The sequence below is a fragment of the Netta rufina genome (assembly GCF_964035555.1).
Source record: "Netta rufina genome assembly, chromosome: 5".
NCBI classification, from domain to species: domain Eukaryota; kingdom Metazoa; phylum Chordata; class Aves; order Anseriformes; family Anatidae; genus Netta; species Netta rufina.
In genome coordinates, this window is record NC_140128.1 from 52,769,169 (window position 1) to 52,783,630 (window position 14,462).

The window sequence follows — 14,462 nt, forward strand, 5'->3', positions numbered from 1 at the left end:
CAGGACTATCACACTCGCATTTCTTTGTCATTAGCAATTATTGGCATACTGATGCTACCCATTTGTGCTAGGTACATAGATTTACTGTCATTCCTACACACAGATAAAAGAAGAGCACATCAATTATTTAAGTGCTTCCTCTTGTGTGTATTATTTTCCTCCTGTAAGGAGACAATTTAGTCTCTGTGTGACTGAACAGCTTTTCACGCACCCAACATTTTGATTAGGAATATATGAGTCACGATGGTTCTGGTTCTTAACACAATCCTCTCGACTTCAGAAAAAGCTCTGAAGTCATTCAAAGGTTCTTAAAGTGCCTCTTTCCTTATTTTCTCCTAAAGACTCCGTCAGCCACAGACTGATTTTGAATGGCATGGCTACATTTTTGTGGATAACATCACTGCCACGATAATTCAAGGTATTCAGCCATAATAGATGAGGATTATATTGCTGGAGAGAGTATAGCCCTTCGGATACCAGGAATCTTCTATGTACATACTTTCTCTGTTATTTGTGAAAACAGGGATAAAAAAGAAAGAAACAGAATTGATTTATCTTGTTCTGCAGCAGGTGGTATGCAAATATAACTGAATTTCCTTAAAATTCCTCCTAAACTTGTATTGGCATCATTTCAATAGAGGAGGAAATAAGACCTTTCATCTGAAGCGTGTTCCTGACTCTTGAGCTAAATACTTCCTTTCAAAGCTAAAATTACACATTTCAAACATGTCTTTAAGGGAGACTGGAGCCAATTTGCTAAAATTGGTGTTTGCAGAATCAGGATATCCCAGAACCCTCCAGGAATTGAAGTTTCCAGAGATTCGTGCATATTCTGCACTGTCATGGTGAGTCCATTTAGGTCAGCCGTGAGGCTGCTACTGCGCAGAACCTCATTCACCCGCATTGTGCTGTCTCTACATGGCTGCTGGGATTTAAAAATGGCACAAATACATTTTTGTCATAAAAAGTCACAGGAAATGGTTTAGTGCCTGCATGGGGTGTGGGCCAGCCAAATAAAATTGTCCTGTTTTTACATGCTCAGTACAGGATCATGCTTTAAATTCATCTTTCATCAGATTTGGTAAAAATGTCTCACTGCTGTGGCTTTAAGGGCTAGAGCACCAGTTCTGCTTTGCAGTCTAGAGCTTAGATAAAAGGTCTTGACTGAGACCCTAACAGTGTTGTGTGTGGTCCCACTGAATACTACTGCCTGCAGGGTGAGACTCTAAATAAAAGGCAGCACACTGAAGTTATGTTGCAGAATTTCTCTACAGACCATATTTAGTACTCCAGGTTTCTGGGTAAGCAGGGAATTGGCAAGTTTTTTCCCCTATATAGACCCGGATGCTTGCAGGTTAGAAGTATACTGGCATTTCTTTAGCATCTCAAGACAATGTTTTTTCAGATCCTGGCCCCCCTGAGGCCATCCGGCACTTTGTGGAGCACTGGATTGTGTCCTCAGAGATCCCTGGGTGATCCCCAGCCCAGAGCAGGTGAGGCTGGGGCTCCCACAGCTGCAGACCTCGCTGTCAAACCTCGCACAGCAAGGCACGAGCAACCTTGCAGTCAGTACTCCCAGCAACAACCGGAGAAAAACACACATAAAACTTTCACCTTCTGAGAAGCCTGGGCTGAAGCCCCAAATTAAGAATGATTGTAAATGACTGCAGCTTCAGCACAGCCACTGAAGCTGTGCAAGCTTGTCCAGGTCGCCAGATGTGGCCAGATGTCACCGCAGATTACCTGAAGCATGCCTGCTGATCTCCTCTGAAGTCCTTAGAACCCAGCCTTGCTCTTGTCTGCCTTGTTCCATTTAAAGATGGAGCTGCAGAGGGGCTGAGAGAAACATCTTACAGAATTTATATATAAATATAACAGTCAGTATAAATATTCAAGAAAGAAGCAGTTCCAGCATTTCCCCATTTCATGGGCTGTCCTCTTGCTTCGCCCACTGATCGCTCCAGGCTTGCAGGAGGAGACTTCATCTCTCTGCAGGCGACTTTCCATAGGAGGCTGTCCCAACCATGGAGCAGTTTCATCTGTTTTGGCTGGAGTCCCGGGTGACTTCCTGCAGCCCACGTGGCTCCCTCCTGCTCTCCACTCCTTTCCCAAGTGCTCTGTGCCATGCTTGCCTGGGCCAGCAACCCATTCCTTGCCTGCTTGGGTGCAGGGGGATGGCTGAGTCCTGGGAGGAATGGGGAGGAAGGGAAATCCCCAGTGGCTCCTGCCCTCTGCCTTCAGGCACTTCCACCGCTCTGAGACTGTGCAGTTCACCACTGCTCATACAGACACTTCCCGCTTTCTAAAACCTGCCACCCAAAAGGCATCCCAGCCCTATGCTCAGCGTTGTGAAAGACTTCAAGAGAAAATGCAGATGAAAGGCTCTGTGCAAGAGCTCTGGCTGGAGCTGGTGGCTTTACCCATCAAGAAATGCCCATTTGACCAAAAATGCCCAAAATGACCACTGTTTGTAGGTAGCATTAATCACTACTTTTTGCAAAACAATGAGAGCCTGACATGTTCTGTGTTATTTTGCAGGGTTTGTAACTAAAGACCACCTCACAGAAACTTTGGGCTTGATGCTTGTACCTCTTGGCAAACTCAGTTCTTTTTGCACTGGGGAAGTCAGATCAGGAACAGATCATTAACTCTGTTAGGAACAAATCTTCCAGTACAGTGTTCTTCCATCAACAAATAGAGAGGTCACTGAATCAAAGCGTAACATTTTGTCAACATTTCCAATATGTTAACACATTTCTAAAGGCTACACTTTGAAAACTGAAGTTAAGTGGCAAGTCAGACAAAATGACTTGAAATTCTTCAGTAAAATAAAAACAAATATAATCTTTGGGTTCCTTGGTCTAGTTCGATGCACATGAAACCAAAATCCCAGAGCTTTCTTGGCAGCTGGGAACTGTCCCTCTGAGCCTCTGAAGGCCGGTGGGTCAAGCACCAGCTCCTCACTCTGCCTCAGCAGCAGTGCAACAACAGGGGCCTGGGCACTGGTGAGAGCTACGCTAATGAGAATGAAACTGTGTTATCTGTGTGTGTGTTTTTATAGAGATTTTTGAATCTGAGGGTCAGGAAAACAGGCAAGGCAATGTGTGTGACTCAGGAGCCCCAGGAATCCATGTTTCACAAGAAAAACACCAGGAGCAGATTCATGGCAACAAAGCAATCCCTGTGCAGACACGGGAGTGGGAAGAGGTCAGAGACAAACCTGGAAAGCCCTCTCTGCATGTAAGGCGTTTCAAGACAGTCCCATGATCCAAAATATCAAACGCAGCTGAGGATCCATAAGGAGTTAAACCTGCCTGCACCCTCCCCGCTGAGGAGGGATAGCAATGTTCAAACGTGCTGTTTTCAAAGCAGTGAGGCTGCAGCAGCCCAGCTGAAGTCTCTCATCCACCTTCTCAGATCTTTTGTAGGAAAAAGAAAAAAAAAAGTTCTTTTTGGTCTGGGAGGAAGCTGGGGACTCCGGAGCCCGTGTAGTAATTGCTGCGGCCCTGTGAAAGGGAGGGAGCTGGAGGTAGCATAGATGTTAACACTGTTTTTCAGAAGTCTGAGTTTGCAGAAATGCACTGAAACCATATCTGGAAGAATAGGAAAGGTTTTCTTTTTCATGGCTCTCTTTCTACTTTTTTTCCCCTATTCCTTTTTTCCTGAGGAGAGCCATGCTGAGGAAGGAGAGCTCTTTCAGGCAGTCATCAGATACAAAGGCAGTTAGCATGAATGCTTGCAGCTGGGATGCTGGTTAAGGATCTAGTTAAGGAAATATAAAAGAGGCTACATGGCTTGCCAAGGGCTCCTCCTCCCTTGGAGGAGGATTTTGCTGGCAGGAGGCTTTTACTTGTCCATCTAAATACTTGAAATCTCTAGTTTGTCCTAGGGTCTGTAAGCAGGAACACTTGCACAGAGCATACAGAACATTTCTTGATGGTCTTAGTCCATGATGTTTACTGTAACTTGGGGCACGCAGAAAAACAGCTGATATGTTTTTTCTTTACCTCCCCACCATGCCTCACAACATCTGCAGCATTGCCAGCATAGCCAGTGTTAAGCCATTGGCATTTAGGAGCCATAATTGCATTTAACATTTACTTCTTGCTGTCTGGAGCCCTGTCTTGCAGCAGACCTGTTTCATGGGCAGTAATTTACAGGGTGGGGCACATTTCCCTCATTTTACAATTCAGGCTCCAAACAAAATGCCAGTTTACCCTCACGCCAACTTAGTGAGTGCCCAGGCCCTCATCTACCTCTTTAGCTGCCTATCTGTCCCTGTAATTTCTTTCCTTGCTGCCTGTGATCAGTTTCCTCACTTCCTCACTTCCTTGGATGGTTTCCAAGGTTAAATTAGCAGCATCCAGGATTCTTTTACATCTCATGCCTCATCTGAAAAAGCAGTGAGGTCCTCCAGATGCTTTCTTGCTTGTGTGAAATTGGAAAGAAATACTGGGACAGAGGAATGGGCTCCTGGCAGATGCCAAGTGCTGGGCATGGACCTATTGATGGTGCCCAGGTTCACTTCTCCAAAGCAGTCCTGGGCTTCACAGAGCAGCTGAAGTATGTGGTGGGTCACTGGGCCCCTTGGGACAGGCCAGAGCTGCCGATGGGCCTGCACACAGACTGTCCCCATGGGGCTCCTTCCTTAGGTGGCTCCATCCTGGGCTCAGAACATTGGCAGTGGCCCTTGAGCAGCCACAAGAAATTCCAGCAAGGTTTACAGTTATGAGAGTTATGCTCTCCTCTTCATGGATACCAGCAAGGCAGCATGTCAGAGAGGCGCCCAGGCTCACTCCTCTCAGCTCCTCCTGCCTGCCAGGAGCCCCCAGCTCCTCTCCGCTGCTCTGAGCTCTGTACACATGGTTCATATTTCCATCGGCTGTGGTTGATGGTATTTGAAAGAGAAATGATTGCAAGGTTTAGGTCCAAAATCCCTTCACAAACCCATAGGCGCTCTGTGCAAAATTCGTCTCGCTGGCACAACCAAGGAGTGAAAGCACACAAAAAAACACCTGTGTATGAGGTCTGAGCACCAAAGTGTTTTCCACAGATACTCAAAAATCTACAAATGAGGGCCTCAGGTTTTGTGCGATCATATCACAGTGATTAAGAAGGACATAACTTTGGGTTAAACTTAAAAATTGCCCATCTCTCTCTCTCTGTGGTAACAGAGAGCTTTAAGGGCCTGATCCAGATGGAAAGGAGCCTTTCTATCCACTCTAGTGAATTTGGATCACAAGTCTTTTAAAATCTCAGCAATACCTTTATATATCAGACCCACAAGTACAGGCTGTAGCTGGGTCCGCTCCATTATTCTCCCCAAATCACACAGCCCGAGTCCTGGCTGCATTCCTGGTACAGTTTTTGGGATGTGACCCCACCAGCAAGCACTGCTGTGGTGTGTGGGAGGTGCTGTGCATTACCCCTACTCCATCCCAGCACAACTGTTCAGAGAAACATGCTTATTTCTGTACCTAATTCAAAAACAGTAAATGTTTGGTATTTCCCCTACTGAAACATTCCAGATATGACTTAGCAATAAGTCACAGCCACGTGTGTGGTATGGTTAGAGTGTACATACGAGGCACTGAAGCACAGCAGGACTGAGCCAAAACCAGCGCTGACTGATGTGGGTGTCTCCGCCGAGGTGCTGAGGCGCTCGTCTTTCACGGCACAGGCCCAGCACCGTACTTCACGTTCAAACTTCATTTCTAGCTGTGAGAGCTGGACATGCCTGCAAGTCACCGCTCTGGCCTCTGGTCCAGAACCAGAAGATGAGGAGCGCTCCGGGAGTGACTGTCATGGAAAGCTTGGTTTCCGCAGCTGCTCCGTGGAGCGACTGCCCTCCCTTTGAGAGGAGCTCTGTGGCTGAGGCACAGATGCAATCCAGCTCCTGGCAATGCTTTTAAAATGAACTTAGCCTGAAATTGTCCTTGATCTTCCTGGAATTGCATCCTTCACCATGTTCAATATCTCCGACAGGTGAAGCTGTGATGTTACGATGAACAGCTTATTGGAAACACATTCGTCATAAAATCTAAAATCCTCTGTCACCTCATAACCAGATCTCTAGCAATAAATATACTTTCTCAGCTTGTTCTTATAATAACTTGATACTTCATTAATTGTTTGGAGATAGTCTCCAGTGTTGATAGACTCGCACACAAGCAGCTCTGGCACAGGCAGCTTGTCCCTGGAACACTAAACCTGTCATTTTCTACAACTCTTTTTACCCTAGAACAGAGGCTCCCTGGTTAGTCCTGTTGCTACAAGAGTCAGCAGCCCTTCTCACACACATCTGACGTAGGCATGAGATTGCAATATGTTTGTGCTGCAGGCATATGGGCCCCATCTGGAAAGGGTTTTGAAAAGGAAACTATTATTTCCTGCATCTATCATAAATTCCAAATGGTATATTTAGGCATAGCTGTTGGAAAACAGACAGCACATTGATGAAATGGAAGCAATTTCTCTGGGAAATTTCACCTTAAATGTTTGATTCATCTTAATGCTGCCAGCCCTTTGATGTTTATCACGAGCCTTGTAAGATTTGCTTTATTTTTTCTAAAGCCAGTTTTCTTGAGTCATGAGTATTTAGGGGTCAGCAAGGCATCTATGTCTATTCTCACCCAGTCAGCAACATATGGGGAGTCTTATGCCACTGGAGAATGGGGATTTTCTTTTTTCCCCAAGATATTTTGTTTTTTAAACATCTAAGTCATAGGAAGGAGCATCATGTGGTAAAGTGTGAGAGAGTGTGCAGTATCTGGAACAGATAGTGCAGGCTGAGGCACACAATGCTCACATGTGTAGGCTGGAGAATAATATTTCTCTAACAAAAACTGTCTTCTTAAACACCAACCACATTTTTGCATGTTTTCATTTTGAGTCATTTAATGAAAAAATTGGAAAACTCCAGGGAAAGCATTCAATCTGCTCACAGCTTTTTACAGGAGGAGTGGTTGTTTTCTCAGCAAACTCCTCTTCTACAATTATTTGGTTTCTTTAGATCTTTGGGGAGCCTCCCCACACATAAAGTAGCTGAATAGCCCTTTTGTTGTACTTTACTACTCCCTGCTTACTCTGATGTCTTCTCCCACATATGCTGGAAGGAGACTACCACTGAAAAGGGACTGGATGACACATTTTTGTCAAGGCATGATGAGCATCCCCTGCCACAGGAGCCTCAATACTCAGGTCAATCAAAGCATGACTGACACCAGAGAGGTTTCAGCATGGTTTTGGGCTGAGCATCTCGCCACTTCATGCTGCTGTCAGGACCTCAGCAGGGCAGGGCTGGCTCCTGGAGAAGACAAACATGTTCCTGTGTTGTGTCCCTCATCCCACAGCCCAGAGACCCTGTAGGGGAGAGGGACACCCCAAGGTGCACAAAAAAGCTCACCGCTCCATGTCTGGGAGACACAAAGGTAACCAGGGGCTGAACATCTTGGTTTTGTCCAAGGAGGAGATAAAGGCTTAGAAAATATCCAGTTTTGCTAAATTGGTTTTACTTTCTCCTTCAGAAATGTGCCTCAACATTGAGTGCATGGTTAGAATTTGATTTCTTTCCCTAACGAGGTTCAGTAGCTGGGTTATCCTAAGTTATGGTGCCAAATCTTTAAAGATTTCCTTGTTTTGAAGCAGTTGCTCAACTGACAATCTGGCTTATGGAATCCAGCTCCCTTCAGGGAGAGAGGAGAACTGGAGGCAACTGGACAAATTAATGAGTTGACATGAAGGACAAGGCAATGCTGTAGAGCGAGTCCACCCCAGCACAGCCCAAGCCTGCCCCACCAGCTGCTTCGTTGCGATCCAGCACGCATGCTTTCTTGGGAGCTAACCCGACTGGAGCTCAGGGTTGTTTGGAGTGAGGAGCCAGCAAACACAGACCACATTTATTTTCCACTACTCACTGCTGCTGGCTGGGGTGTTTACACTCCCTTCCTGGAGGACAGCATGCAGCAAAGGCAGCAGGGTAGGCGCATCCCAGTGCATTCCTACGGGCTTGGTCTTGTTCCTCTACAAGCAACCGCTCACTGCTTCAGATGAGCCCCAGATTTCTTCTTTCACAGTTAATAGCACCTGATGAGGCCACTGAGATCCTCAGGTAGTTGAATTTCCGTGTGTTGGTCAGGTATGAGACATCTACAAAGTGGTGTGAAATATCGGCAGAAAGGCTAATTCTCCCCTGAGCTAGATCAGCAGTTAGGGATAGTCCTTTCTTATTACTTTAGCTAAATAATTCCTAAAAATTCTCTATCTTCAACTGCACATTGTTCTCAAGAGGTCCTAAATACATGGTGTCCCTGCTGCGGTATGGTGCTCACTGGGGACACCCAGGCTGAGACGTCTCCGGTCCCTCCTCTCAGTTCTTCCAGTCCTGCCCATCTGCTGCCACTTTCCTCACTCCACCCAGCAGCAAGTCCTGGGAAGACACCTTGGCTTTTATCCTGATATGAAATAGGAAGCAAAAAAATATCTATCATTAGAATTTATAGGAGTGAAGTTTTTACGACTGAACACTCATGAAATAGAGATGCAAAAATCATTTTCTGCTTGGAGCAGAGATTAGGGAAAATTTCTTAGTGCTTATTTGAGGAAAACGTCTTCTACTATTTTCACATCTTTAATAAATTCTGGTTTCTCTAATACTTATGCAATAAAGATGGAATTCTACCAAGTATCTGATGACGACCCAAACCACAACAGTGAAATATGAGCCACTTGCTCATGTCACTGAAATCTCAGAAGGGAATTACAGCCTTTAGCAGGGTTCATTTGAGGTATACTACTTAAGGTAATAGGGCAGGACAATCTCATTAAGATTTATCTCCACCCCATTTAAACATGGGTTCAAAAGTACAGCTAGAGCTGTGCTGGCTTTATCTCTGGCTTACAGAAGAGATTGGAAAGGGAGGTAAACAAAAAACACAATCCATCACTCAATCTGCTGGGCCATGAGACTGCAGCATATAGTGAACACAGATTTGTGCCCAGCGGGCTTAGAGGCTGAGGAAATCGGAACAAACTTTTGTCCTTATTACATTGCGTACCTTTTTTTTCTTTTTCCCCTACTGGATTTAAGAGATATTGCATCACGCTGGGAGGGAGGGGGAACAAAGCAATTGCCTCTGTTCTTCTGATGGTAGTTCATCACATTCTCTGGAGTTGTTCCAGACCTGAATTTGTCCATACTCATTTGGGAAATGTAAGGCTGAGGAAAAAAAAATACATTTTCAAACATTTCAGCTTGTGTTGCGAATTCCCTAAGTAGTCTGAGATGGTTACAAAGCTTCTAGTGTGTTGGGCTTGTCCTCCCCCAGGTAACGATACATGGGGACAGTAATTCTTCCATCACACTCTAAGTGCTTCTTCTTGCTTCTGTTGAACTGATGCAGACTGTGGGTTATTCTGAAGAATTTATTTTCTCAGCTTCTCCAGTATAAAAGAAACAGAGGATCTTTCCACCTGGGGTAGGAGAATTTGCTAGACAGCAAAAGCAGAAGCCCACTGTGTTTGTTGCAGCATCTTGTGGGTGGGAACGGATACACTGTGATGCTTCGGATGCTGGAGGGAGGCTGCACCTACCAGAAGAGACCCATGGTGATCATGGCCTGAAGCCCAGCGGCTTTTGGGATCAGACGCGCTGTAATCCACGCAGCCTGCTCCAGCTCCTCTTACAGCTGCCAGCAGCAGGGCCTCTCTGGGGTTCAGCCTGCTGGGAGGATGAGCTGTGGGGCTGTAGGGCAGCACCGGGGGGTGCCGCAGCGAGCAGATAATGCAAACAGCAGAGGACATGACCTCCAGCACATCCTTGGCGGGCTTCCACGTGGCAACATACCTGAGCCTTTCAGCCTGGGAACAGATTTCTTGCCTTCTCTCCCCATTGCACTCTCACCCTCCTCAGGTTTGGACCATGCTTTGTGGTTTACTGAGACCACATTCTGTCCGGAGACCCCTGGAGATACAAAGGCAGGCAAAGGCATTTTGCTCCCTCCCAGACTTTCTGGGAGAGGCTCAGCTGGGAAGCAGATCCAGCATCGCTGTTCTGTGAGCACGACTTCACTGCAATCGTTTAGTGCATAAACATGCACTCAGTGCTGCCATGTAGGCCAGGACTACGATCTGCATGTTTGGAAGAACATTAAGGAATTGAGAAGAGAGGAGAAGGGAGTCGACACTTCTAAGGACTGATCACCATAGTATCAAACCTCTATTTACAAAACTTCTTTGTGAAGTTTCCACGAGCCCTTTCCTTCAGTTTCAGTTAAACTCTGCATGGTCACTGTTCTGGCTTCAAACTCTGCTCTGAAAAGCCTGTAATCTAAACATGGAAACGTTTAAGTAATGCGCTAAAACAAGAAAATGAAGTTGTGGACAAAGCTACACAGTGTGACCCAGGGTGGCGTGAGGACCCAGGGCTGGTCCTGGTGGAACTGCAACCCTGCCAGCCTGGTGAGAGACCTCTGTGCAAGCTCCACGGGAGCTCAGAGCTTGGCCAATGAAGCCAGGGTGTAACATGTCCCTGCTACATCCTTCTGTCTGCATTTCCATCACTCACAGGGCAGTCATGGCCCACCCTCCCTCCTAGGGTGTAGGTGTGCTCCAGCCAAGAAGCAGCAGAATAAAACCCCCTCTGTTTTTGGTGACTGTGTTGTGTGAAACACAGGTCAGACCCTGGCACAAAGGGTGAGAAATTAATTGAGCATTAAAGTTTAATTCCGTTTTAATCTGGAATTATTAACAAAATTTATATTTTTAAACACAATGCTTAACCTGACAGTGTCCCTTTAAAATGCTTTATGTAAGCTCATTAGAAGCTTCTGTGCGGTCTCATATTTATTACAATTAGCAAATCTTAGTGGATCAGCCCCATTTTCTGTCCTGTTCCGCTTTTGTTCCTCTACCTCCTGCCTGTCATAACCTAACCATAGCCTAGATTAGATCCTTTCAGACATCAGCCTTTTACTCTGACAAGTTCTGAAGAAGGAGAAATGAGAAAGAAGAAAAGGAAAAGGAATAGAAAATTAACCACTAGGAGCCTCTGAGAAATCAAAAGAGACTCTTAGATTAAGCCCCTCACCAGTGTCAGGACTAGCAGCAGTGCCAGTGGCATTAGTGGCACTAAGTCACTTAATTCCAGTATGATTCAGAATCATTTGTAGCTATCGGCTTATTCAGAGCAAATCTCCTTCCTCCCAGGTCTTTTGTTTGCCATCCCTTGACAAGGCACGTCACATATCAATTAACTTGTAAGATATGTGAAGGAAGGATACATTTTCATCTGTATCTGAAGATTCAGGAATGCAAATGCTACTGTAGAAATACTAATAACTAGCAGCATTAATAGTTAATGAATCCAATCCTTTGTTGTTGTTTGTTTGTTTGTTTTGGCTCTTTCACAAATATAAATTGTGTAAAACGAAAGGGAGGTTTTCCTGAGTAAGGGCAGAAGCCCATTTTTAGGGATGCTTAGACCTTGCTCCATTCACTGACAAAGGGATGGGGCAGATCAGTGCTTGTGTTTATCCTACCACACCCCGAGAGGGTCCAAATCTTCCCGCAGAAGGTATCCTAACGTTTGGGATATAAAGTGGCAGGGTGGCTAAGGACTGCTTTGGGGCATGTTACTGCCACATGTATGTGTGAGTCTGGGTCGTCTGCCTCCTTCCTTCTGTCAAAAGGAAAGAGGGGACTGACATACAAGTCACAGTCCTGCAGGAGCAGGCTCTGGCTTGCGTCTTGTGCCAAGACTGAGCAGAGCAGCGTTTAGGAAGCCATGCAGAAATTAGCAGCCCCTCAACCTTTTCCCTAGCGGTGCCTGTGTGGCTGTGCAGGGGAAGACTTGGTCCCCTGCCAGGCCCCAGCCCTTCTTGGCTTGTCTGCAGGGCTTGACGTTGGCGCTCCTGCCCTGCCTGCTAGCCCGCGCTGCCTGCGATTGATTGCTGGAAAAGGCTCTGGCTGTTACAAGGCAGATAGACTTTCTTTTATTTTTCTGGAAAGGGAATTTCTATGAACTTCACTTACTGACTTAATATAATAATACATCCAATTATTATATTTTTTATTTGGGAAGAACTGCTGCAAAAGTGCCAGCAAGCAGACAAACATTTTTCTCATTTACTGTAAACACTAAAGCTATCACATAAGCTTTGGATATCAGGGTTTGGAGAATTGATTCTGGGGACCTGAGAAAAGAAGCTCCACATTTAAAGTGAACCCATTCGGCAGCAATTAGCAGTCTAGGCTAAAGGGTCTAATGCATGGACATTGCCTAGTTTTCTTTGTCTGAAGATAGTCACTGAGACTCTGCCTCATTGCTCATTCACATCTTTTCCCTGATTTCAGTGAGCTTAATTTGGTCTTACTGTATTAAGTTCTCATTCCTACATTCCTAAAAACTCAAAATATCATCTATTATTTTTCTTTTTTTTTTTTTTTTTTTTTTTTTTCCATACAAACACGCATCAACTGACAAGTGTATCTGTGTCCTGTTGTGTCTGGCACAAAAGTAATCTTTATGGCATGGACTGAAAAACGGGATTGATACGTACTTCCATCGCCTCTCCAGGAATGTTTTTAGGACACAGTCTAGAGATTAATGCCTTGGCTGATAGTGAAGAGCATTAAGAGTGGGACCAAGATAAGGTCAGATTACACAAAAAGAGAAGCACTTGCTGTAAAATCCAGTGCTGTGAAGAAGAGAGCAGAGTACGTCACGAGTGAAGTTATCAGTGTGTCAAAGCTGTTCCGTGTGAGATGAAGCCAGCTACAGCACGTAAAAACTGAAGTCTGTGTTCCACTTGTGTTAGCAGTGATCTTCCACTACTCGGTTCACAGAAAATATGGAAAGGAGGATAAATATTCTCTGTAACCCCAGTTGCCAAAGAAAATGCAAGAGATATTTTCAGCTGCTTACTCATTCAGAGGGAGCCACAGCATATGAGTCTTGCTGTGCTTTTTGGCTGCTGGAAGCCAGCAGCTTTTCTCTGTGAGCTTGGAAATGTGTATGCCCAGCTCTTGAGGGAAAACTTGGATACATCAAAAGTTCCCTGATGTTGCCTTGTTAACATGATGTTAGCAGTCTGAGCATGTACAGTATGGATCAGGAACGTGCTGTTGGAAAACGGAGTGTTTGGGAAAACTTTTACCAATGGGGAAACAAATATGCTGGTATCTCTCATTTTGCTCCAAATAGCACACTTAATGTTATGTGCAGACCTGCTACAGAAATCACCACCCTTGACAGCAGTAAAGACATTTCATAACACAGATTGTGTCTACAGAGAAAAATAAGAAAGGAAGCTGCCAAATATTATCAGTGAATGTATCAGTAAAATATTATTTTGTTACAGGAAAAAAATAAATCTGGTTATGTGGCTTGTCTAAACTGAAGAGACAAGATACTCAGTCTGTACCCAAAGGATTTCATTATTATTCCCCAGTTCTACCCAACCCTAAATACTTTCCAAAATGACCCTTAGCAACAAAAATTGAAACCAGCTTTTATTAGTAATGAGTGAGCAACTAATCAAAAGGTAAAAGATGTCCAACATGAGATCCTATCAGGAGCCAGGAGCAATAGAAGGAACCACTGGTCCTGGTGTCACAGGGCTGTGAATTCTCTGCACCATCTTCATATTCTGAAAAGACACCAGCCAAAACCCTGCTCTCTGCCATCACCGTGCCATGCCACTGCAGCCATCCAAGCTGTCCCTTGAAGGGCCCATCTCAGGGTCAAAATGCTTATCAATAAGCTGAGTTACACGTTCATAAACAGTCTCTGGCACTACCAGTGAAGCCAGAGGCCCCAATTTCATTTTCTCCCCATCCGTGGCAGTTTACAGCACTGTGATTTAAATCCTGGTCAGCATCCTGACTGTGCTTGTTTGGGGGATGGGGAGTTAAATCACGTGAGGGCTTCTTTCTCTCAAGGAATTAGCTGTACCTTGGGAAGCCATTCGGTACAATTATTTATTACTTGCATAAATCAGAGCGATGCCAAGATGTCTGCCAACGAAGTTTAACGACATGCTCCTCTTTCTGTTACTGTCGCAGCAAATCTAACCTGAGAAAAGGACAGCTCCTTGCTTTGGTTTGGTTTGGTTTTGCTTTGTTTTGTTTTTGTTTTTGAAATGTTATATGCTCCCAGAGAATTAATGGACAGTGATTTATTTATGACATTACTAGAGCAGGAGGAAGTCATGCTTGGGTCTTGCTGCCATGGAGGGAGATAAATAGACTGCCCTAATATATTTAGCTAAAGAAGATATAACCCATAGAAAAACAGACTGAACAGAACTGGAGAGCCATACACAAGCTGGCACGGACAATACCGAGCCAGAGAACAGACTGTTTATAGGGAGGCACGTATGGGCACTCCCCACCAGCAAATGCATCACTGAGGGCGTAACTGGCTATTTTTAGCAGCAGTGCCCACGTTTCTTTGGCCTTTTACC